The sequence below is a fragment of the Chrysochloris asiatica genome, unplaced genomic scaffold (assembly GCF_000296735.1).
Source record: "Chrysochloris asiatica unplaced genomic scaffold, ChrAsi1.0 scaffold00018, whole genome shotgun sequence".
Taxonomy (NCBI): Eukaryota; Metazoa; Chordata; class Mammalia; order Afrosoricida; family Chrysochloridae; genus Chrysochloris; species Chrysochloris asiatica.
In genome coordinates this window covers 12,975,521-13,001,996 of record NW_006408536.1, presented here as the reverse complement: position 1 = coordinate 13,001,996, position 26,476 = coordinate 12,975,521, and the positions used below count along the sequence as shown (strand labels likewise).

The 26,476-nt window shown below is 37.0% G+C and overlaps 1 protein-coding gene and 1 pseudogene across 3 annotated transcripts in view; one reads left to right on the top strand and one right to left on the bottom strand.

Moving 5' to 3' along the window:
• Positions 1 to 26,476, top strand: part of CNKSR2 (connector enhancer of kinase suppressor of Ras 2) — a 427,386-nt gene that overhangs the window by 136,013 nt on the left and 264,897 nt on the right. The gene's annotated exons all lie outside the window — the stretch shown is intronic.
• LOC102822776 lies at positions 11,185 to 12,412 on the bottom strand (annotated as a pseudogene).

Genomic DNA, 26,476 nt, shown 5'->3' with positions numbered 1-26,476 from the left:
CCATTGTGTTTTCAATAGCCTCATATGGATGCGAAAGCTGGACAGTGAATAAGGAGGATCGTAGAAGAATTGATGCCTTTGAGTTGTGGTGGAAGTTCTCTGTCAGTGTATGCTTGCAGCCATTTCTGTATTACCTTTAGTAAAATTTTACTTGCATGGGTATCAACAAGATTGTCCAATGATTTTCGCATTCCATTGGGTCCCCTCTCTGTGGAATGGGCACAAATATGGATCTCTTCCAATCAGTCGGCCAGATCTGTCTTCCAGATTTCTTGGCATAGATGAGTGAGTGCCTCCTGTGCCGCCTAACTTTCTTGAAAGATTTTAGTTTTAACTCCATCAATTCCTGGTGCCTTGTTCTTTGCCAATTCCTTCAATGAACCTTGGACTTCCTTTTTCAGTATCATTGGCTCTTGATCATATGCTGTGTCGGGTACAAGCCCCGACAATTTGTGAGAGCTTGGAGGGAGGTATGGATTTGGTGAAAAAACACACAGAGTCAATGGGTTATTTTGAGTCTCAGGCAGATGATGGTGATGACTCTCTGACTGACTGCCTCTTTATTTCCAAATTGTTGCTTCTTATATCCCATTTAGAATATACTATGATCTCACAATAGTCACGTACAAGCAGTTACAAATCAATCAAATATGATATTCTTACATCAAAGGTACAAGAGGAACACAAGGTCACCAAACATTCCTGCGTCTCTATACTCCTTAGTTACTCCTAGTTACTCCTTAGTTACCTTGATAACGTCTGCCTTCTGTGAGCGACTCTGTTTCTCTCTAATCCTCCCTAAAATGTCTAGTTTGGCCTTGATTTGTTTTTCTCTAATCCTCTTTAAAATGTCAGGTTAATATTAAAGTTCTACATCTTAATTTCTAACTTTACCAACATCTATTACTTTCTATAGATTAATTAGCTACAACTCACAATCAAAAACATATTTTTTACTATGACTGGTCATACATATAATGTATTTAACAATAAAAACAAGAACATAAAAGTACCCTAAAATTTCATAGTTAAGAACAAAGCAGTAATTCTCTTATACTAACAATTTCTCAAAACCTCTAATCAAATTTTTACTTCTGTTCCCAAGCTCTCACTGCCCTTGACTGTCTCCTAAGCTGCTTTCTAAAGGTCTTAATGTCCTTGACTAAAACTACATGGAATGTTTCTTGCAATCCCAAGCTTGAATTGCTAAAACCCTAGCCAGTGTGGTTATCTCTAATGTTAAAACTTGTTGTTAATGTATAAAACAATTTTTATAACTACATAAGATTGAATATGGTGTGAAAGTTAACGTTAATGTGAAAAACAACTATTATAACGTGAGGTTTGTTTAAAGTATCTAATGATTATGCAAGATTTTCTAAAACATCTTATAAGGAAATCAGAAATATATTATTTTTTCCAAGGGAAAACTAGAAACTGCGGGGCCCCTGCATGAATCATCCCTTGTGGCTTTGCCAACCAAGGGGACATTCATTGTCGCTTTGCTAAACAATGAACTTTTCATGCATAAGACTTCTCGCTGCTCTGTTCCTTGGCAGGATGGCGTCCACCAATGCTGCCTCTTGAAACAGTTGAACATTAACCATTCCCTTTTGGTACAGTGACTCTGTGTTTTCCTTCCATCTTCTTTTGATGTTTTCTTCATCAGTCAGTAATTTGCCAGGAGAATCTTTCAATAACGAACGCCGAGGCTTGAATTTTTTCTTCAGTTTCCCCAGCTTGAGAAATGCTGAACGTGTTCTTCCTTTTTGATTTTCTGACTCCAGATCTTTGCATGTTTTGTGGTAATATTTGGCTTTATCTTCTCGAGCTGATCTTTGAAATTTTCTTTTCAGCTCTTGGACCTTCTCATTTCTTCCATTTGCTTTAGCATCTCTTTGCTGGAGAGAAAGTTTCAGTGTCTCTTCTGACATCCATTTTGACTTTTTCCTTCTTTCGTGTCTTCTTAATGACTTTTTGCTTTCTTATGTATGATGTTCTTGATGTCATCACACAACTCTTCTGGTCTTCGGTCTTTAGTGTTTAATGTATCAAATCTGTTCTTCAGATGATCTCTAAATTCAGAGGGGATATATTCAAGGTCATATTTTGGATCTTGTGACCTTGTTTTCATTTTCTTTAGCTTCAGTTTGAATTTGCATATGAACAGTTGATGGTCTGTTCCAGTCTGCCCCTGGCCTTGTTTTGGCTAATGATATGGAGCTTTTCCATCATCTCTTTCTGCAGATGTAGTCAGTTTGATTTCTATGTATTCCGGCTGGTGATTCCCATGTGTGTAGTCGTCTCTTATGCTGTCTAAAGAAGGTACTTGAAAGGAACAAATCATTGATTTTGCAGAACTCTATCATGCAATCTACAGCATCATTTCTATCACCAAGGCCATATTTTCCAGCTACTGATCCTTCCTCTTTGCTCCCAATCTTTGCATTCCAATCACCAGTAATGATCAATACATCTTGATTGCATGTTTGATCAATTTCAGAGTGAAGAAGTTGGTAGAATTCTTGTATTTCATCCTCACTGGCTTTAGTGGCTGGTGAGTAAATTTGAATGATAGTGGTATTAACTGGTCTTCCCTGTTGTTGTTGTGTGAAATGCTGTTGAGTCGGTGTCAACCCATAGCAACCCTGCATAGGCTTTCCAAGGAGCAGCTGGTGAGCTTGAACAGCCAACCTTGTAGTTCCAACGGCTTTGCAGTCTTGTGCATTAACCCACAGCGCCACACCAGGACTACGGTCTTCCCTGTAGGCACATGGATATTGTCCTATGACAGACAGCATTGTACCTCATGACTGATACGTTCTTTTTAACAATGAATGCAACACCATTCCTCTTCAATTTGTCATTCCCGGCATAGTAAACCATGTGGTTGTCAGATTCAAAATGGCCAATACCAGTCCGTTTCAGCTCACTAATGCCTAAGATATCGATGTTTATGTGTGCCATTTCATTTTTGACAACTTCTAATTTTCCCAGATTCTACTTTGTACACCCCATATTCCGATTTTCAATGGATGTTCACAGCTGTTTCTTTTCATTTGAGTTGTGCCCCATCAGCAAATGAAGGTCCCGCGGGCTTTTCTCCCATGGTCTTTACTCCATTCGCATCATCATGGTCAACTCTACTTTGAGGAGGCAGCTGTTCCCCAGTCTCATTTTGAGTGCCTTCCAACCTGAGGGGCTCATTTCCCAGTGTTTCTCTGCTATTCATAAGGTTTTCAGTGACTAAATATTTGGAAGTAGTTCGTCATTCCTTCTTCCTAGTATGTCTTTGTTTGGAAACTCATCTGAAACCTGTCTACCAGGCTGACCCTTGTGGCATAGCAGTTTAAATGACTTTGCAGTCTGGCGCATTAACCCACAGTGCCACACCAGGACTCCAAGTACAGTAGGACTCCAAGTACAGTATTTATATAATTATCCTTTATAGCCATTTATGAGTAGGTATGTGCTCAGTAACAAATTATACACAAAGAATAAGACTGCAATACTTATTAATGCTTATTGATTATCTACTATATGATAAGCTCTGTGATAACTGTATTATGTCTTAATAAGACTCAGGACAATTAAAATACCATGGAGCTAAATAGAAAAATTAAAATTTATTTTCCAACCCTGTACTAGAAACTCGTACTTATTGTTAGTTCTGTGAGAAAGTAATCAATCTTAGGTCAACTGCCAAAATAATTGTATCTTCAAGCATAATTATGACAGAAAATGAACTTGATGACAGTTTACTTTTGAATAATTGGCAAATATGTTGTTGTCTTGTAAACTAAGGCTGTAACTATAAATGGCAGTAATGATAATATTTCTTGAAAATATTGAGAGATAATATTGTTGTTGTTGTTAAGTGCCATCGAGTCGGTTCCGACCCATAGCAACCCTGTATAAGGTTTCCGAGGAGCAACTGGTGAGCCTGAACCACCAACCTTGCACTTCAAATGGCTTTGCAGTCTGACGCATTAACCCACAGAACTCGGGGATTATTTTTCATGCATACCTAATATTTATCCATATCATTAGAAGATAAACAAAGTGATCCTGAGATTTATTTATTTATTTTTTTACCTTTAAAGTATAAAGTATGGAATGAGATCAGGAATGGAGAGTTCTTGTATGTTTAGAACTCATAGGTTCCAGAACCTACTTTTGTCACTTTAACTTTCAGATGTTACCCTGAGAAGAATGTTCCGTAAATTGAGATTTCCTATCGAGTTTACAGCCTCGGAAACCCTGTACAGGGTCGCTATGAATCAGAACCGACTCCACGGCACATAAAAACAATACAGAAATGTACAGTGGTAGAAATGCAGTTTGTGTCAGATATGACTAACCCACCCATTCTACAATTTTAAGAACTGACAAGATAACTCAGTTTTTGTTTGTTTCCAGAAAGCAGTTGCTATTGACTACTTCATAGAAACATATTCCATTCTAATATTTCCTTCAAAGACTTGTTTATGTTCTCTGTATAACCTTTTAGTAGCTGCACTATTTGAGTCACCATTCACTTTAGGCATCTTACTTTAGAGCAACACTAGGTCGAATTTGTTTTCATTTACAGGTATGGAAAAATCAGATAAAATAGAGAGAGATGCTTTTACAGGTTAGACTTTTAAGTATATTCAGTCTTGACCAAGAACAGAGTAGTTGAAATTATTGTAAATATTCAATTCCATTTGTTACGCATAAGATAATTCAGAATACAAACCTCTATACATGAGTATTCTTGGTTCTCGTGTTGTCCACCTTATCTCAACTTGCACTTAGCTTGATAATTTTTTTTATTATTATTGTTGCGAATTGAGTGAGGGTTTACATTAAAGATCATCAATTTTACATTTAACAAGTCATATACTTTGTTTCATTTCAATGTTTGCAGTCCCATCCATGTAACAACAATTTTCCCACTTCCTCCCTGTGGTTCCTATTTCCATTCCACCCTCCTTCCCATTCCTTTTCAACTTTATCCTTATGTAAATGTTGCACTTTTTATCTTGAGTGATTGATCATTCCATGGTAAGCATACCTTGCTAGTGTTGTTGTTGTCTCCCAACCCCAACTATATACCTGTCTACTGCTTGGCAGAAAATTGGGCCACAAGGGTGAGTTCTGTTCCAGACCTAAAGAGTGGTTGAGGTTCCTTTAGTCTGTTTCAGGTGCCTTCAGTCTGTTTCTGGCCACTAAACCTGGTCTTTTTTTAAAAAATAATTTTGAGTTTTGTTTCACCTTCTCTCACACTCTGTCTGGGACCTTCTAAGTGATCCCTTTCAGAACAGTTAGTATTGGTAGCTGGCCAACATCTAATTCTTCTGGTCTCAGAGTCATGATGTTTGCATGTTCTATTGGTCCAGTGAACCAGCTGATTCCAAGCATCTTTAAATTTTTATCACTTTTCTTTCTTCCACACATGGAGAGACCAATAGTTGTACCTTAGATGGCAGCTCATGAGCTTTTAAGATCCCAGTTGCTACTTACCAAAGTAGGATGTGGAACATTGTCTTTGTGGACTAAGTTATGTCAATTGACCCTGGTGACCTCTGAGACTATGATCCTGAGCCCTCAGTCCCAGTAACTCATTGCCTTAAGGTGTTTGATAATATCTAATCAGTTTTCATTATTTCATCCCCTGTATGTTCCACCACATTCATAGGTGTGTTCGCATCAAAGGAAAATGCCTGTGTACAAATATCTTCTTTTAGAGCCTTATATATTAGTAGGAATACTCCCATTCTCCCTCACATACCCATTCAGTCTGCATATCTGTCCACATATCTGCCCACAAAACACTGTTGCTCCAGGGTTCCGTATGTAGCAGTATTTAGCTATAACCTCTTTAACCCTTGCAAACCTCCCTGTTTCTTCACCTGCCTACATCATTCTTCTGACAGTCTCCCTTTTCTTGCATATTGCCTTCCCTGTCACCTGAGTTAACGTGTATCTAAACTCTAACACTGGACCAATGTTGTTGTTGTTAAGTACCATCAAGTCGGTTCCGACCCATTGCGACCCTGTACAGGGTTTCCGAAGGTGTAAATCTTTACGGGAGTAGAAAGCCTCATCTTTCTCCCGCGGAGCGGCTGGTCGTTTCGAACCACTGACCTTAAGGTTCGCAGCCCAATTCGTAACCACTACGCTACCAGAGCTCCTTTAACTGGACCAATAAACAACATTTTTATCAACGGAGAAAAGACTGAAGTTGTCAAGGACTTCATTCTTCTTGGATCAACTATCAACACTCATAGAAGCAGCAATCAGGAAATCAAACGACGTATTATTTTAGGCAAATCTGCTGCACAAGACCTTTTGAAAGTGTTGAAGAGCAAAGATGTCAGCTTGAGGACTAAGGTGCGCCTGACTTAAGCCATGGTATTTTCAATAACCTAATATGCGTGCGAAAGCTGGACAGTGAATAAGGAAGATGGTAGAAGAATTGATGCTTTTGAGTTATGGTGTTGGAGGAGAATATTGAAAGTGCCATGGGCTGGCAAAGAACCAATAGATCCATTTGTGAAGAAGTGCAGCCAGACTGCTCCCTGGAGGCCAAGATGGCAAAACTTCGTCTCTCATACTTCAGACATATTGTCAGGAGGAACCAGTCTCTAGAGAAGGCTATCATGTTTGGTAAGGTGGAGGGTCAGAGAAAAAGAGGAAGACCCCCAACGAGATGGATTAGCCAAGTGGCAGCATTGATGGACTCAAGCGTGGCAGCAGTACTGAGGTTGGCCCAGGATTCGGCAGTACTTTGTTCTGCTGTGCATAAGGTCACTATGGGTCGGTACCAACTTGATGGCACCTAACAACAAACTCTCACCAGTGTATTACTCTTTCTTCCCTTTTGCCTGATATTTTAATACACTGATTTTAAATAGGCCCTTCTGTTGTATCTTAAGGGAAATATGAAGGACAAATTTCTCTTAATAAACCTATATATCTATGATATTCTGATTTAATCATTTGTAAGTATAGAATAAATTCTTTTCAGAACAGCCATACCAAGGTCCAGTTCCAATCTTGTCACTTTCAGCAATTTTCTGCTAATTTCCAAATTGATTGCAGACTCCTTTCTTTGGAATTCAAAGGCCTCTAAATATGATCCTAATATAATTTCAGTTTTACTTTTTAGTACGCCAGTGTATTTTAACTGTACTTTAGATTGCTTACTGTTAGTAAAATAGATAATACAGTTTCATGTTTTTATGTTGTGAGACCTCCTTTGCATATGCCCCATATTTCTTTTAGCTCTGCTTGTTCAACTGTACCCATATTTTAAGGCATTTAGGAAATACCCGAAACATTTCCTATTTCCCACAAATATTTTTATCTTCTCCCAACTTTGACCATTTGTATTTAATGTGATTGTTTACGTGGTTGGGTTTAAATGTACTATCTTGCTCCTCGTCTTCTGTTTTTCATATCTTTATTCCTTTCTTACTCTCTTCTGTATACATTTGTATTAATTTTTTATGATTCCATTTTGTCTTTTTTGTTGACTTATTAATTATAATTCTTTGGGCTGCTAATCAATCACAGGGTTGGCAGTTCATACTCACCTGTTACTGTGGGGTCACTATGAGTCCAAATCAACTGCACGATTTACTCACTATGAGCTCAGATCAACTCCGTGGCAGTAAGGCTTGGTTTTGGTTTGTTTGAATGAAGGAACTCTGGTGATGCAGTGGATTAAGTATTGGCTGCTGATCACAAGGTCAGCAATTGAAACCCATCAGTAACTGCATTTACTACTAGATAAAACTCACCATGATGCAAATGATACCAAGTGATCATCAGTGGATCCTCTTACAGAGAATAGTTGTTATGCACCATGGAGTCAGGTCCGACTCATACCGGCCCTGTACAGGGTTTCTAAGACTGTAAATCTTTATGGGAGTAGGAAGCCTCATCTTTCTCCCATGGAACAGCTGGTAGTTTCGAACTGCTGTCCCTGAGGTTCGCAGCCTGATTCGTAACCACTACACTACCAGAGCTCCTCTATGCTACAGAGAATAGTACAGGAGCAATTTTTGTATAAGAATTGCCGAAACCTCTTGTTAAGACTTGGAATAATATTGTTGAATTTTGAAATTGCCATGATGGTTTTCTATACAAATTACATGGTTTTCTACATCTCAACGCCAATGATTACGTTAGGCATTTTTATTTTCATCGTTATTAGAGTGATAGACTTTTATGAAGTATTCTGGAACTCAGACCACTTGTTTATTGTCCAACAGAAAGGCACTCCAAGGCATAGCACTGGACAGAATCAAGATGAAAGATGGGACTTTCTGCTCCCATAAAGATTTAGAGTCTTGAAAGCCCTGAGGATCAATTATACTCTTTCCTATAAAGGGCCACTATGAGTTGGAATTGACTCAATGGAAGAGGTTTTATTATTGTTGTTAAGGGATATAATATGTATCTTTAATTTTAGTGATGTTATACCATCATATGAACCTTAGAGAGCACAGTGGCTCCATACAATAAGCATTGGACCGTGGCCTACAAGGTCCACAGTTCATGCCCACCAGCCGCTCCATGGGAGAAAGATGAGGCTTTCTGAAACTGCAAAGATTTAAAGCCTCAGAAACCCTGTATAGGGACTCTATAGTTAACAATAACAGCAACAGTAAGAACCTTGCAGCAGGATACTTTAATTGCCCTCCCTGTCACCTGAGTGAACATGTATCTACCCTCTAACCAGTGAATTACTCTCTCTTCCCTTTTGCCCTTTTGGCGTACTGAAAAGTAAAACTGAAGTGCCGTCGAGTCATGGTGAGCTTGAACTGCTGACCTTGCAGTTCAAACCGGCCTTGCAGTCCAAAGCATTAACCCGCAGCACCACACCAGGACTCCAAACCCCATAATATATAGTTACATAGTTATAATTTTAGCTTTAAACACTGAATTCTACAGTTTAAATATTTAACAAGAAAAATATTTTGTATTTTACTTATATAGATACCATTTCTATTACTTTGCATTCTTTTATGTAGATTAAATTTCCATATGATATCATTTTCTTTCTACCTGAATTATTTCCTTTAACTTGTCTTCTGAAAAATATTTCTTTTAGCTTCTGCATCTCTGAAAACATTTTATCTTTGTTTTGACAGATATTTTAACTGGTTAAAGAATTCTAGGTTAAAAGAGTTTGCTTTTTTTATTTTTCCCCCTAATACTTTAAAATAATGTTCTTCCATTATTTCCTTGCTTGCATTGTTTATAATGAGAAGTCTAGAAATATTAGGTAGAATAGATATTTTTACAGGTGTTTAACCTGTAGAAATATAGCATCTGGTCTTGACCAAACACAGTGTAAAATTGAAATTACTCCAAATATACTCTGAACATAGTAGTGCCTTCTACACCTTCTACCTACTATCTACTCTGTTTTGAAGAGGATGCATGTCAGTTCTGCATCCGTTTTTCTTCATTTGCTTCCTTGTGTGCTTGGTAATATGTATTGGATTCTATACATTCTAGACATATTGGTGCTGCATATTTTTGTATGTCTATAAATATTCTTGAGCTTTGTCTGGGAAGTGGTTAAATTACTTAGAAACAATTTGGTCTTTTGGCTCTTGCATTTTATTAGATGCACTGATCACTACTCAGTTTAATACTTAAGGAAGGCCTCTCCAGACCTCAGAAGATCTCTCTCTGTGCAAGTCTTTCCATTCTACTACTGTGTCCTGCAAAGTCTTGCCATCTTGTCTGTCCCAGACGACTCATTCCATTTCCTCAACTTAGTAAAACTGTAGGTCCACATCTTGGGTTATCCTTCCTGCTCTGTAGTCTGAAAACAATTTCCAGGCAGTTAGCTGGTGCACTGTAGAGCAGCTTTGTTTGTGTATCTTTTGTTTTTCTGTAGAAAAGCAATGTATTCCATTAGAAACACTTACACAGTTAGTCATGGAGAGTAACAGGCCTGCTAGTTAAACAGGTCACCCAAAAAGGATATGGTACCAAACTAATGGTCAAGGACTAACTCTTAAAAAAAGCAACTCTTATCCAGGATTAATTTAATTTTAAAAACAAGTATGTTGTTGTCAGGTGCCATCAAGTCGAAACCGACTCATAGCGACCCCATGCACAGCAGAACGAAACAATGTCCGATCCTGGGCCAACCTCACTACCGCTGCCACACTTGAGTGCATCAATGATGCCACGTGGCTGATCCATCTCGTTGGAGGTCTTCCTCTTTTTCTCTGACCCTCCACCCTACCCAGCATGACATCCTTCTCCAGCGATTGTTTCCTCCGGACAATATGTCCAAAGTAGGAGAGACGAAGTTTAGCCATCCTGGCCTCCAAGGAGCACTCTGGCTGCACTTCCTCCAAAACAGATTTATTGGTTCTTTTGGCAGTCCATGGCACTTTCAGTACTCTCCTCCAACACCACAACTCAAAGGCATCAACTATATCAACAAGTATATCAACTATCAATTCACACTTCTCGACTTACTGGACAGTCTACCTGTAGTATAACTGTCAGGTAGAAAACATTTATCTTTGCAACTTGGTGGTCCCAAGGTAAAAAACAACAACAAAACCAACCATTTCACAGAAAAGGAAAGAAATAATTATTCTTGTCAGTATAAGAAATACACTAACAAGCAAAAATAAACGGGAAAGAGGAAACATGTAGAATAAAGTTTTGACAACTGAAGGAATGGAGAGATTGGTGTACATAGGAAAATGTGCCTCATGGAAAGTCAGGTGTGAGGATTTTAGAGTAGCAATCTATATGACTTGAATCTCCCCTGTTTCCTGAATAAAAATGTCATCTTGCAGTATTATACTTCATGGCTTAGACACCTACCTCCCTTGGCTCTATTCCTTACCCACTCTAGCCTTTACTTATATGCATCTGAAAAACTGGGGATTATAGCTCAAGAAGAAAAATAACCACACACATATATTCCCCTTTCTGTGGCTACTTCAGACCTGGGTTTGTTTCTAGAAAATTCTTGAAGAAATTTAAATATGTCTGTGGCTTTGCTAAATCAAATCTCCCAGTTAACATTTAGAAAATGCCCACTGTTGATGTTACCTATAGAGTGATAGCCAAACATAGGCTTGTCTTAAAACCAGTGTTAAAATCGATCTCTTGGTTGGGAGAAAGGGGAGTCCAAAATCACAAGTACAGACATATCTAGGACCCTTGTGCTTCTGGATCCACACTGCCTTCAGGGCCTTCATCATTATAAATATTCTCTGCAATCTGCCACACATGCATGATATTATCATCTGATACCAAACAAATCACCCAAGGTTCATTGGGATTCCAGGAGAAATCAGACATCTTGGCAGTGTGACCACCATGAATAAATACCTCTGGTGGCCCATCTTCTTCATCTTCAGCCTACATTCAGTATCACTGGAAGCCAAAATAGTTTCATTGTGAGGTGACCATTGAACCTGGAATATTTCATCCTTATGTGATTCAAAGGAATGCAACTTGAGTTTCAGATTTCATAGACCCCCCAAAACAACAGTCTTGTCAGCTGATCCTGTGGCAAGACTGAATTCACTATAAGGATTGAAAGAAAGGCAGTTCACTTCAGCAGGGTGAGCATCAACTGAGTGATTTGGTTTAGAAGTATTGTTTGAACAAGTATCCAAGACCATAAGTTTCTGATCATCAGCAACTGACCCAAACAGAGACTCATGGAGCAAATGCCAAGAAACATCTTTAACTACTGCTGTGCATCCAGTAAAGATGATCTTTGCATACACCACTATTCCTTCCTTTGGAACAGTACTGATGTCCCATAGGCAGATAGTATAGTCATCTGAAGCCCTAAGCAAGTGCCCACTGATATTTGGATTAGAAGAAAGCCCATAGCCTCCCCTTTGGATGTCCACAGAGATGCAAGTCTGGGGGTTTCACTCTCCAGTAGGGTCTGGTTTAGAAAGGCATTTTGTGTAGTCAAAAACAAGAACATGACTAGATAGAGTCTTTGTTGCAATGATGCAAGGGTTCTGGGGCATACAGCAGGCCCTGTTTACTTCTCCTTCATGGTTATCTTGATTGCTGTTTCAGTCTTTCCACTAACTGAGTCAAAACCTTCAAATTCTCCTTTCTCACTGTCATAATGTGACACATCAAACTGAGTATCATCGTTAGGGAGCTACCACACTGGTTGTCACAGGGTGGTTTTGTTCATCTGTTGTATGTGTTCCCAGGACAAATCTGTGAATGCTGAAGTTGTTCCCTTCTGGTCTGGTTGCATCTGGAAGCCACTGTGCAATAATAGGCTGGGCCACTCAAGGGCATGGGTCATCACCAAATCATAAAGGAAAGGGGTATTCTTTTTCCATATTTTGTACTCCTCATTAATCACATGTTCTTCCATGGTATCATCAAAGGCTGCTTCCATTCAACCATGGTGGACAGGTGGGCTGGAGAGCAGGGAGGGAGCCCAGAGTAGAGCTTTGTGGGAGAGGCAGGAAGGCAGCAAGAGTTAACTCAGCACACCTCTATTGTTTCCTGTTGCCTCTGCTTGAGACCCTATTCCTGCTTGTTTATCTTTAAGGGACCACTAAACTTTGTTGTCTGATGTCCAGCTATTTTAGAAATTGATGTTTCATGTATTTCTTACGTTAGTTGCTTTAGGTGGGAGACTAACTCTGGTTCCTGTTATTCCATCTTGGGTAGAAGTCCCTTCCTATAAGTCGGCATAGCACTTCACTCCTCTTTTATGAAAGTTATATTGGGCTGTGAATAATAATTATCTAACTGTCATTGAAGTATAAACTCCATGAAGTCAGGAACGATGTCTTATTCATTTTTGTGCTACAGGAGGTGTATTGGAATAAAATGCTTGAATTGTTATTTATTTTTATTTTGTCTCCTGAGTAAAAGCTACAGTTATGTCTCTGCTATTCATGTAAAGAACTCCATAGATGCCCATAATTCTGCATCTCAATTTATATGGTAAAATAAGAGTATTAATTCTCATGAGCACTTTCCAAAACTATAATGAAAGAGAACAAAACTTTCTGAAACACTGCATAAATATATAAAGCTAACAAAACACATCTTTTAGAGTAAATTTCATTGTAGATGTGATATAATATTTTGAAACCATTTCTTTAATAAACCATTCTTTTTCTCATGTTATATGATGTCATCTTTTTTTGAGTACCAAGCTTAATAATGTATGTAAGACTTTCTCTGGGCTCTGTTACCCATTGCTATCTATAGTAGCAAATAGGAATGAGAATGATGGATAAAATAATCAAATAAAACAGTTAAGTATTTGTTCTTAATAGTGAAATTATGGTTGATTTTATTTACACACTGGTGGTTGTGGTGGTTATGTGCCGTGGAGTCGGTTCCGACTCATAGCGACCCTGTACAGGGTTTCTGAGGTTATAAATCTTTATGGAAGCAGAAAGCCTCATCTTTCTCCTGTGGAGCAGCTGGTAGTTTCGAACTGCTGACCTTAAGGTTTGCAGCCTGATTCGTAACCACTACGCTACCAGAGTTACCAGAGCTCCTATTTATTTATTTATTTTTCTAATTAAGTTCATTTTAGAACATTTGGAAAATATAGAAAAATAGTGTGTAAATACTACTTTTCTATATTTTCCAAATGTTCTAAAATGAACTTGATTAGAAAAAATGCTAAGTACATTGAAGAAATACTACTTTAAGTTTGATAAATTATCACAGCATAAACAAATACTTATTACATTTTAAAGTAAAGCATGTAACTTAGAGTTAATGTCTAATGTTCTAATTCACCTACTATATATACATAAATCACTTCATTTGTAATGGTATGAAGTATCTAAAAACAAAAAATAAATTTAAGCTGCTAAAAGAGGTCAATTTGAATAAGCAAAGTGTAGATTTTTTTTTTTTTTAATCTAGGGCATGTATTTATTACAGGCTTTCAAGAAATCTCATCTGAACAGTTATGACGATAGTTATGCTTTGAAATATGCTTTGCTTCAAATTATTTTTCAGTCTTTAATTATTTTTATTCCCTTTGCAACAAGATGAGATGATCGATATCTAAAAATAAACTGTCACAAATGGCTTTTTCCCTCTCAACACAAAAAGAAAGGGTAACACTACCAGTGGAATGTACTTCTTGATAGTGGCCACTTTGTATTTCAAACTGTGCTAAAATTGGAGGAAACAGATAATGTATATTTATTTTTTAAAGTTCTGTTTGAGGGGAATTTATTTAACTTACCTGTTGTATTTCCTATTGTGATATAGGTTTGGATAAATTGTACTTGAAGTCTTTTAAGATTTTTTTTTTTTTCCTCTCAATATGTTCCTCCTGACATATGATTGGTTACAAAAACACTTTTGGGGGAAAAAAAAAGAAAACTAGTTTTAAAAAATCTTAAATGGAAAGGATGCTCACAATGAGCTGAAGCTTCATTTAGCTCACTGTCCATAGCTAAATAAGAAAAACGAGACAGGTACCCACACACTTCTTGTCAGTATTGAGATAATTGCCTTGATGCTTGCCCTAGTGGTTTCAGCTTAACCTAAAATTATTCTACTGCCACATTTTTATATTTTCCACTTCAAAATGATGCAATAGATTGTCACTCATTAAGAAATAAATGCAAAACTATAGGTGTTTAAGGCAAATATTTGGTGAAGTGTAGAATACTTGCTGCAAAGGACTAAGGGTGGGAGCAGTGAGCATTAGGAGATTTTATGAGCAGTTTGCCTTGGACAAGCCATGTAATTGCATGTTTTATCTATAAACAACAACAACAAACCTATTACTAGAGTTATATTGTTGTTAAATGCCCTCAAGTTGATTCTGACTGAACTACAAGGTCAGTTTGAAATGCAAGGTTGGCGGTTCAAACTCACCAGCCATTCCTCGGAAACCCTATACAGGGTCGCTATGAGTTGAGTTGAAACAGATTTGACAGCACTCAACAATAGTAGGGTTTCCTAGGAATGGCTGGTAGGTTTGAACTGCTGAACTTACAGCTAGTAGTCTAGTGCTTATTCTGAGGTGCCACACCAGGACTCCAGAATTATATTAGATGTATTTTGAAACGGTTCAAAATGTGAAGTGAAAAACAAAAATGAATTAATATTTATAAAATGGGTGAGAAATAACTTTATCAAAAGAAGTAAAAATATTGTTTTAAATAATAAATGTAAATGTTTTTTCTCAATTTGGTTTTTGTTCATTTTCTTGAACTACGCTCACAGTGAAATCACCACTTAGATTGTAAATTACTGAATTACATGCTGTGAGAAAAAATGTCAACATATTGTGAAATATTTAAAATCAGAATTTAAAAAGTTAAATACAGACTGAAACTTGCTTTTAAAACTTGAGTTCTGGTAATATGCTTTTACCTGAAAAGGTTCCCTTGTTTATATTTATTTTAAATGTCTTTTTTTTTTTTCCTTATGCATTTCCTCATTTTTCAACCTTTTGAGATCCATTTTTCCATGACTTTGGACATTGCTTTCCACTTCCATGTGAAAGTTGGAAAGAAAAGAAAATCAGCATCTTTAACATAAAATTGTTATAAAATTAATTCAGAGCCCATCATTGAGACCTTTCTTAAAACAGCAATTTGTCTTAAAGTATGCATTTTATTCCTACTACACATGCAACACTTTCCTTCCCTATCCCCTAAAATTTGATGAAATAGCAATTACTAATTTAAAAAATGTTAATTGAATCTTCACTAGGAACTGAAATTTCATTTAGTTATTGAAAGACATATGTTTTATTGTCCTTCCTCTTATAATATTAAAATGTATACCAGTGATGTTGCATGCCATCAATATAAAGTTTGATGCAGTAATATAAACTGTATTTTATAAAAAATGTATATCACCCAAAGAAAACCACTGTTATCATTTTGCTCATATTATTCCAGCCTGTTTTCACATATTGTTGTGAATTGCATCAATTTGGTTTTAACTAATGGTAAACTCATGTACAACAGAACACATTGTTGCCTGGGCCCACACCATCTTCATAATTGTTGGTATGCTCGAGTCCATTGTGGCCACTGTGTATTTTGAATGCCTTCCAACTGAGAGATCCCATCTTCCAACACTATATTGGATAGTATTCTGTTATGATCCATAGAGCTTTGTTTGGGTAATTTTCAAAAGTAAAAGGATAAATCAGAGAGTATTGCTCCTTCAGTTTCAGGTCAGATACACTCAGGCTTATTCTAGACAAAATGTGTTTAGACATGTCTCCGTGATCACTGTATGGTTGTGGACAAGTTCTATCAGTAATACACTTGTGTTAGTCTCGTTGTTGTTGATAAGTGCTATTGAGTAGATTCCAACTCATAGCGACTCTGTATAGGGTTTCCAAGGAGCAGCTGGTGGGTTTGAACTGCCGATCTTGTGGTTTGCAGTCCAGTGCTGAATTATGCCTTTTAAAAAGGGTCTAATCAGAGAGTGGCTTCTGAGGGGATCTACAGGACCAGTTAAATTCAAGGCAGAGAGGTCAGCTCCGAAGGTTATGACATCTGTTTTTCTGGATTCCCAAATGCAAATGATGAGTTCTGGTGTGGTGTTAGACCATAAGGTTGGTTTGAACCACAAGGCCAGTGGTTTAATCTCACCAGTTGCTCCTTGGAAACTCTATTCAGGGTCGCTATGAGTCAGAACTGACTCGACTTAACAACAACAATAAAGATGTGGTGCAGTCAGATAAGCGCAGAACCTTAAGGTTGGTTTGAACCACCAGCTCCTTGGAAGTCCTATACTGGGTCACTATGAGTCAAAACTGACTCAACAGCACTTAACAACAGCAATCATGATAATTTTTCTTAAAGAAGACAGGATGACCATAGGGGCTTATTATGAAAAAGTTTTAAGAAAATTTAAAACTGCATACGTTATTAAAAGGTTAGAAAAGCTGTGCTAAGAAATTTATCCATCACAACAATACACCTGCTCATTCTTCAAGGGTAGCCAGAGCTGTCCTACAAGCCTTTTGTTGGGAGCACATACCCCATTCATCCTATAGTCCTTATCTTTGCCTGCCTGGTTTCTATTTGTTCCCAATACTCAATGAAAACTTAAAAGAAACATGATTTGAGTACCTCAAAGATACCACAACTACCATTTTGACATGGTGGTGGCATTGTGCCATTGGGTCGGTTCCTATTCATATCAACCCTGTATAGGGTTTCTGAGGCTGTAAATCTTTACAGGAGTAGAAAGCCTCATCTTTCTCCTGCAAAACGACTGGTAGTTTCGAACTGCTGACGTTAAGGTTCGCAGCCCGATTCGTAACCACTACACTACCAGAGCATAAATTAAAGAGTGCAAGATTCTTTAAGGATGGGTTCAAAAGATGGAAACACTACCTTCAGAAGTGTATAGACTTATATGGAGAATATATTGAGAAACAAAAGCTTCACATTTTGAAATGTTTGTTTAATAAAGGTTTCTATTGTAGCAATATTTTTTTACTTACTCTTGCTGATCACCAAGCCTTCTTAGTTTGTTTTAGAATGAATGCTTCACTGAAACTTGTCCACTGTGGGTGACCATATTGGTATTTGAAATGCCTGTGGTATTGCTTCCAGTATCCCAGTAACATGCAAGTCACCACAGTAGAACAAACTGACAGATGGGTCATGGTGTTTGTATATAAAGGTAGTCCCCAATTGGCACATTCTATTTAGACAAACATGCACTTACGACCATCTTTGGTTTGTTTGTTTTTGGTACATCTTATCATTAGTAATAGGAATCCTGATGTGGCATTGTTGGATAAGCACTAGACTGATAACTACAAGGTTGGCTGTTCAAACACACTTCTTGGAAACTCTATACAGGGTCCTTATGTGTCAGAACCAACTTGATGGCACTTCACAAAAATTACAGCAATTGTTAGTAATATGTACTAAATACAATATTGCAGTACAGTTTGTTGATGTTATTCTCTAATGTTCACTTCCAGATGTTCAAAGATCAGAGCTATAAAAATATAGATAATAAAATGCAACAATAATTTAAAACTAAAAAGAGAGAAAGAGATTGGATTTATGTCAGAACTGACTTACAACTGAGTCTTTGGAACAGAACCGGATTTCAAGGTGCAGGGGCTACTTGTATGTACATAGTTTTAATGTGTTATTGTTACATGCCATCAAATCTGTTCCGACTGATAGCTACCCTGTATTGGATTTCCAAGGAGTAGGTTTGAACTACCAACTTTTCATCTAGCAATCTAGTTCTTATCTTATAGTGCCACACAAAGACTCCATTAAATTTAATATTATGCCGTAATATTTTTTTTTCATTTTACTGTACAGTTCAAATTATTTTTCCTAAAAAGAAAGTTTCTAAAATAATTATGCTCACTAAATTAAAAAAAAAAAACTATAAAGAACAATAGTTATAGACATCCCAACTTAATTACACAGAAACAATTTATGCTATTTTAGTTGATTCTGTAAAGAACATCTTTACTTATGTTGTTATTCTAACTTTCTGACCATTCATTTGCATTACTTTTGTTACATATTTGCCTGTTTAATGTATTTAATTTCTATTTGAATCTTTAGTCAAGAAAAATACTATTTAAATATCAATGTTGAAAGTATTTAATTGTTATGTGTACCTTCCCCTAGATTAAGTATATATGCTCTTTTTTTTTCTTAATGTTTTATTGTGAATTATGTGATAGTTTACATGGGAGAACATTAGTTTTACATTCATTCTATAGTATATCATTTCACTGCTATAATTACAATCCCTTCCATGCATCATCAACCATCCAAAGGGTATACACTACAAGCATGGCCCCCGGTCATCAGCACACAGCCCATCTCCCTCTCTGTGTCTAAAGTCCCCAACAGCTCCATCTCTCCAAGTCATCGTCTCTGCTTCCATCTCAGGCATCACTGCTTCTCTGGGTAGGGTCTCCAACTCCGCTCTTGGCCCTTGATGGTCCCAGGGACCTCTGTTCTTAGGCTGAAAAGTTAATCACTCCCTTCCTTGCTAAAAAACATCTACCTTTACAATTCCATCCCTCACAAGCAGTCCAGATAACAATTATTCACTATTGTATCCCAAGAGACCCATCCGCATTTCTATATGCTCTTTTATGCTAACATTATTATTGTCAGATTTTATAGTTTAAAATAAAATCAAAGTAAACAATTTATGAACTACCTTCTCAATATGCATTTTAAATTAAAATACGATGAGCATATTGAGTATATGTATTCCTGTACAAATTAAATATAGTGACTTTTCCTGTTTTGTCTTAACTGGGTTATTACTTACTCAAGGTAAACACCTTGGAGAAAATAAGAGCATTTCTATTTATTGAAATTGGTGATTTGTGGTTTAAATTCTTAGAGCACATATTTGAAAATAATAAAAAAAGAGAGAGAGACTAGAATTTTGCAAGCAACAACCCAAAAATCCTAAAATAATTTTTAAAGTTTCATTAAGGATTTATGCAAATAAATTTGATCTGTAAATTTATTGACAACAGCTATTATGTTTTACTGTCATTGTTACGAGTCGTTGATTGGTTCTAATGCATAGTGACCTGTACAGGATTTCTGAGGTAGGTTTGAACCACTGACCTTGTAATTAGCAACCCATTGTTTATCCTGAAACTCTACACCAGAACTCTTTATTTTTCATCTATATGAATGTTGTTGTTTGAACCTCAGGTTCAAACTGACTTTGCAGTCCAACACATTACCCACAGTGCTACACCAGGACTCCCTAGTAGCTCCTTTATCTGCTTAGCTGACATTTTATGTCATTTACTCTTATATTTTATGACAAAATAGGGTAGTAAACTTTGACAACAAGTAGATCTGAGTTCATTATCCTGGTTCTGCTTTTTGATAGACTATATGAACTTGGACAGATTACTTTGTATCTTTGATAGTCTTTGTCTTTTTTTCTATAAAATTATATTGCTACCTTGTCAGATTATTGTAGGACTATTGTGATGATTGAAAACTGATCTAGCCCATAATCTGGCATGCAATGGGAGTGTAATAAATGACAACTAAGTTTATATTATATAGCTCTGGTGGTGCTGTATGATTAGCAAGGTCTGCAGTTTAGAACTACCAACTACTTCATGTGGGGGAAAAAATTAGACTTTCTGCTTCTGTAAAGATTTACAGCCTCTGAAACCCTATACAAGGTCATGTTGAATCAAAAATATTCTTGATAACAGTGGGTTTGGGTTTTTGTTTTTTTAAGTTTTTATTGTGAATTGAGTGATAGTTTACATGGGGAAACATCATGTTACACTCATCCTATTATATTCGTTTCATTGCAATGATTACAGTCCCTTGCATGCTTCATCATTCAATAGTATTTACTTCAATTCCCTATGTTTTTTCTTGTTGTTGTTTTATGTGCACCAAAACATTCTGGAATATACAATCATTCAAACAGCCAAAGGGCACACCCTGCAAGCCTGCTCCCCTGGCCGCCAGCACACATCCCCTCTCCCTCCATGAGTCTAAGTCCTCAGATGCTCAGTCTCTCCATGCCATCATCTCTCCCTCCATCTCTGTCATCACCACTTCTCTGGGTAGGGTCCCGCACTCTGATTCCGCTCCCGCTCCCTTGATGGTCCCAGGGTTCTCTGCTCTGGGACTGTAAGATCGGCCACTCACCTCTTTTTGCTACAAAACTTTTACATAGTGGTGACAATTGCAATTAGTCATGATAACAATTACTCACTGTTGAATCATGAGAGTCTTGTCCCCATCTCCTTTCATCAGGCCTGTCAAGACAGGATGAAAAACACTCAGTTGGAGTTCTACCTTCCCCTGCACACTCTGAATATAAATTCCCTCCTGAAAACATCTAAGCCAGTCACATCGTGCCTTTACAACCCACCCACCCCCTTTTTAGGTAGCCACTGTCTAAGTTGCCCATCCCTATCAACCCTATGTACAGAGGGAATGGGAATGATCCTTGCTGTAAAGATTATTTCCCTTCTTCGTTGGTATTTTAAACTACTAAATCCATAAGTATAGGTCAAGTTCATCAGATTGTAGTAATTTATACTTGTTTTCTTTAAAAAATAATATATATTCCCCTCCCTTTTTTTCCTTCCTCTAGTCGGGTTCTAAACATCCAGCCATTGAAGCTAGGTCCAATGGGCACTATCTTCAAGTTTGGGTGCCCTTGTGAATATCCTCTCACTTCATATCAGCTGGATGCTTCACTTTCAGCTCTAGCCCTCCATGGCCATGTCCTTGTCCATGGACTCAGGAGTCCCCAGGTCTTACTGTACTTCAGGCCAACCAGCTCTCACCACACTCCAGGTTGATGGGGGTCTATGTAACTTGGTTGGACTCAGCCCACCAATTCAATGCTGCTTCCCCACCCACACACACACACACTTTCACTCACCAGTAGACCAACGTGTTCACCAGCAAGCTTATATGCCTGCACATGTATTCCCTTTGAGTTTCAGTCTTGGGAGGAGGTTTGTCCTGAAGGGACTTGATTGCTTGCCTTGATGGCACCCCACTGAACAACTTGTTTGTTCTTGTAGTAGCCAATCAGACTGCCATTTTTTATTTTGGTTTTCCCTGCTGGTCTTTCTTTCAAGAATGTTTGGTTTGGTTTTATGCAGTAATTAAGCCTCTGAAACACAAAATTCAGCTAGTTTCTTGTTCCACCAAAAATTAAAGCAGTGATTTTGTGCTTTCTTTGGTATTGAGTGGCCAGGAAAAAAAAAAAAAATAATAATTTCAAGAATTGGAGTGATTTTTATAAAGGGTTTTTAGTTTAATTTGGTAAATTATTGTTTTCATTTTTTGTTTTTGAAAATTAATTACTGTGCTCCTTATTCTGAAGGATAAATTGAAACATCTGTGTTCAAATGTAATACAGAAATTCATTTTGATAACTGTGAATTTACCATCCCTAACCACATATTCAAATAATCTAGTTAAAATTGGCAAAACCATAACTGTGAAAAGCCAGTGCATAACAGCCGTAGAGAATGTGTATTTTTAAAACCAATATTAAGAGTCAAATAATAATTCAATACATGTAAAGATCTAAAGCCACACCTTGAAAGTCCTATGCAGGGTTCCTCTGAGTAGAAACTGGCTCAGTGGCACTTAACTACAGCAACAACAAAAGATCTAGAGAGGAGCCCTAATGACTTAATGGGCTATACATTAGGCTGTTAACTTTAGGATCTAAAAGCCAACAGCTCCACAGGTGGAAGTTGAGAGTTTCTGCTTCCATAGAAATTTATAGCTTTGGAAACCCTATATAGGATCACTGTGAGTCAGAACTGATTCGATGGCACACAACAAAGATATGAAGAGGGGGAATGCCAAGGAATCGATTCTGTGGTTTATATAGTAAATGTCAAAATAATGAGGGTGTTTCAAAAAGTTAGTGGAAAATTTGAATTAAGCGATAATGGAATTTTGCCACAAACTTTTGAAGCCCCCTTGTAAATGAAAAAACCTAGCTAGGATAGTCTCACAGTCATCTCAAACACAGCTTTAAATATTACTTTTACTATATGCTCTGGGTTAGTATTTAAGCCTTCCTTAAAATATTCTAGGTGACCTGAAAATTGGACTGGAACTCTTGGGATTGAAACTGGGACATTTTAGACCAAAAATCCAGGACAAACCTTATATGTAATTTTTACACAGTATGAATGATGTTATTTAGCGGGTTACAGTGGGTTACACTTGAAGGCAAATATAAAAGGTGAGTCTGTTTTTTTGTTTTTTGTTTTTTGTTTTACAAACTTTATATTTAAATAAGTAATACATTTAATTCAGTGTAACATATACATAATCCTTTAAATTTTCTTCAGCTGTTTTAATCATGAAGATGCAAAACCACTTATGTTTTTTTTCAAGGCTCATTCAATTTTAATTTCAAAAGGTATAATGGCTGCAGTAGGTGGAGGTTGATAGAATATCTGTGACTGGAAATCAGTTGATCTCAATTGATCTCAGTATAAGAGGGAGGGGAAGTTTAATCATGTTAAGATTATCCAATGGTTGATCTTCTATTCTTCACTTACTCTTCCCTTTTTAAGCTTCATTGTAACTAGTTTATATCCAGCATTAGTATTTCTTGACTAAGAATGGAAACAAGAATAAATCTTGTTCCCATTTCTTTGAGTTATGATTATTTTTAACAGTTTTTGTGTCAGAAGTGGGAAGATTATCGAGAGTTCCTTTTTTTATATTTGAGAGAGCAAACAAATAGAATACCTAACATGGGTACCTTGGGCCCAGTTGTTCCCTCACCACAGTTTAGGAATTTGGTAAATCTCTCCAGCATTTGAATTCCACTCCTTTTGTGTTGAATTTTCTGGTTTTATACATGAGAATTTATGGTTATCCTTTTTTTTTTTTTTTAAGTTTTTATTGTGAATTGAGTGATAGTTTACATGAGAGAACATTGGTTTTACAATCATCCTATCATATTTCATTTCATTGCAATGATTATAATGCCCTCCGTGCATCATCATCCAACAGTATTTGATTCTATTCCCTCTGTTTCTTTGTTCTGGGCTTTTTGTTGGATGTATACAGGAACACTCAGAAATATATAATTATTTAAACAACCATAGGGAACATTCTGCAAGCCTGCCTCCTGTTCACCAACACACCACCTTTCTCTTTCCATGAGTTGAATAGAGTAAAGCTTTCAGGACCTTCATTAACTAATATGACATAGCTTAAAAGAAGAAGAAACAGCTGCAAACATCCATTAATAATTGGAACATGGAATGTACGAAGTATGAATCTAGGAAAATTGTAAGTTGTCAGAAATGAAATGGAATGCATAAAGTTCATTATGCTGGCATTTGTAAGCTGAAATGGACTGGTACTGGACTTTTTAAATCTGACAATCATGGATTACTGTGCTAGGAATTACAAATTCAAGAGGAAAGCTATCACATTCATCACCAAAATTAATTAGAAAACACTAAATGGATACTGACTCTGTGGATTATCAACGTATACCAAATTAAGCCTAGATTCAAGATGTTGTTATTGTTGTCAGGTGCCATCGAGTCGGAACCAACTCATAGCGACCCCATGCACAGCAGAAGGAAACAATGTCCGATCCTGGGCCAACCTCACTACCGCTGCCACACTTGACTCCATCAATGATGCCACCTGGCTGATCCATCTCGTTGGGGGGTCTTCCACTTTTTCTCTGACCCTCCATCTTACCCAGCATGACATCCTTCTCCAGCAACTGTTCCCTCCTGACAATACGTCCAAAGTATGAGAGACGAAGCTTAGCCATCCTGGCCTCCAAGGAGCACTCTGGCTGCACTTCTTTCAAAACAGATCTATTGGTTCTTTTGGCAGTCCATGGCACTTTTAGTATTCTCCTCCAACACCACAACTCAAAGGCATCAATTCTTCTACGATCTTCCTTATTCACTGTCCAGCTTTTGCATCCATATGAGGTTATTGAAAATACCATGGCTTGGGTCAGGCGCACCTTAGTCCTCAAGCTGACATCTCTGCTCTTCAACACTTTAAAAAGTTCCTGTGCAGCAGATTTGCCCAATGCAATACGTCGTCTGATCTCTTGACTGCTGCTTCCGCGAATGTTGATAGTTGATCCAAGAAGAATGAAGTCTTTGACAACTTCAATCTTTTCTCCGTTGATAAGAAGGTTGTTTATTGGTCCAGTGGTGAGGATTTTTGTTTTCCTCACATTGAGATGCAATCCATACTGAAGGCTGTGCTCTTTGATCTTCATCAGTAAATGTTTCAAGTCCTCTTCACTTTCAGCAAGTAAGGTTGTATCATCTGCATATCTCAGGTTGTTAATGAATCTTCATCCAATCCTGACACCACGTTTTTCTTCATAGAACCCAGCTTCTCGTATTATTTGCTCAGCATACAGGTTGATTAATTATGGTGAAAGAACACAACCTTGTCGCACACCTTTCCCAATTTTAAAACATTCAGTGTTCCCATGCTCTGTTCGAACAACTGCTTCTTGGTCCAGGTACAGATTTCTCAGAAGTACAATTAAGTGTTCTGGAATACTCATACTTCTCAATGTTGTCCATAGCTTGTCATGATCCACACAATCGAAAGCCTTTGCATAGTCAATAAAGCATAGGTAAACATCTTTCTGATATTCTCTGCTTTCAGCCAAGATCCATCGGACATCAGCAATGATATCTCTTGTTCCACGGCTTCTTCTGAATCCAGCTTGAACCTCTGGAAGTTCTCTGTCAATGTATGATTGTAGCCGTTTCTGTATTATCTTTAGCAAAACTTTACTTGCTTGAGATAGCAAAGAGATTGTCCAATGATTTCCGCATTCCGTTGGGTCACCTTTCTTTGGAATGGGCACAAATATGGATCTCTTCCAATCAGTCGGCCAGATAGTTGTCTTCCAAATTTCTTGGCAGAAATGAGTGAGTGCCTCTTGTGCTGCCTCACCTTCTTGAAAGATTTGAATTTTTATTCCATCATTTCCTGGTGCCTTGTTCTTTGCCAATTCTTTCAATGCACTTTGGACTTCCTTCCTGAGATTCAAGATAGCACTATTAAATCAACCATTTGCTATTTATTAAAAGATAAATATCTAGTTATCATCAATGACTTAAAAATACTCATTGAATGCCTGGGTATAAATGGCACTTTTCCAAACATTGCACACAGTTACTGGGGGGTGGGGGTGGGGATTGTTCCATTTCTCCCAAGAAAATGTAATCTAAATAAAAAGAGGAATTTTTAAAGGAATTTTTATAAATAATGCAATTAATTTATTCCAAATATACCAGTACATTAATTTATTTTCTGATAACCAAGTAGATAATCTTGAATTAAAACACCAACATTTAATTAATTTTTAAATTATGACTGGGTATTAACTTTGCTTGAACTCTTAAATTTAATTTCTCACAAGACAACAATTGTCTCCTATCACTTAGATCCTTTAGATATTTTTTCTTTTGTGATATATGGTCATTACAATAAGTAATTTGGACATCTGAAAGAGAGATTTTCATTACAAAAATATATTTAATGCATGAATATAAAGTTCTTAATATTTTTATGTAATAAGAATTTTCATGTAGAAAATGGCCCAGTTTTTTCTGTTGAAAATTTCTTCTCAGATCATACAGATTAAAATTTGAAAACATACTCACATTTAAAATGTTTTTAAAACTGTGAATCTCAGTCTATGTCTATATACAATGGGAATGTGAATAGATTAAATGCACTGTACTAATTTGCTTGGCAATTAGAAATTTTTTGTTTTCAAAAATATAGCTAACATTTTAATTTTTATAGTCTATAAAACCAATATAAAATACATATTGAAGAATTTGAAAATACTGAATGAATGGAATAAATATTCACAGCTTTCACAGCTGTTAAATTCAGATTATAAAATACACTGAGCATTTGAGAAATTAGAGACTATAGGATTTATTTTTTGAAAAAAG